Genomic DNA, 914 nt, shown 5'->3' on the forward strand with positions numbered 1-914 from the left:
AAACCAAGTAACAATAAAAGGGTAGTAACGTTTTCTTCTGAGTATTGAATAGTTTGATTTTTCCCCATTTTGAAATCTGTCACTCATATGTGTCCACATCTCCTACACTCCACTTTATGTAAATTTGGTCTTTTGTCACATACAGCACTTTGATCAGATAGAGACTCTCCTGTCAGAACTTCAAGAGTCATATCCCTCTCAGGATTTCTCCCTTTCCACTGAGTAATCCATTCACCTGTGTCTAAAGCAGCCTCCAATTCTTAGGGATGCCCTAACTAGATAGAACAGAGTCCACTGTGCCCAGTTTTTCTTAGTATTCTGAACCTTGCCTGGGCATGACTTTATTAAGATTGCTCACAGAAAAATGGAGAAAGTCTCCATATGTCTCCTAGTAAGCTCAACCCTTTGCCTCAGGATACTTGCATTTAGAATGAAGTGTAATATCTTAATGTGTCAAGTAGCAGGGTGTTGCTCTAATCTTGACAGGGTTGACATCACATCAAGAGCTGAGCCACAGTCACATGGAAGGTGTGTGATTTGTTTCTTATACATCAGTAGTCCCGATTTTTCTGTATATGAAGTCAGATAGTATTCACAGGCATATATTCTTTATATATCCTAAAATATAAAATACATAGATTTGTCTTTTCTTCTTATCATCGGAACAAGTCAGTAGGGAAAACCATCCCAAGAGTTGAGCCTAGTGGGCATAGAGTCAGCAGTTGCATTTTATACCTCTGCTCTTTGCTCTGAGCAAATGGGGCATGTCCTAAAGAGGAGACTTCAGGGCTAGAAAGCAGAAAGTGTGGGGGATAGTGATGAAGCCCATAGAAAATAATACAGATATTGGGAGAATCATTCTGAGAATGTGGACATGACTGTGTAAATTTTAAGCCTAAAAATTACTGCATTAT

The sequence above is a fragment of the Galeopterus variegatus genome, unplaced genomic scaffold, assembly GCF_000696425.1.
Source record: "Galeopterus variegatus unplaced genomic scaffold, G_variegatus-3.0.2 Scaffold25243, whole genome shotgun sequence".
Taxonomy (NCBI): domain Eukaryota; kingdom Metazoa; phylum Chordata; class Mammalia; order Dermoptera; family Cynocephalidae; genus Galeopterus; species Galeopterus variegatus.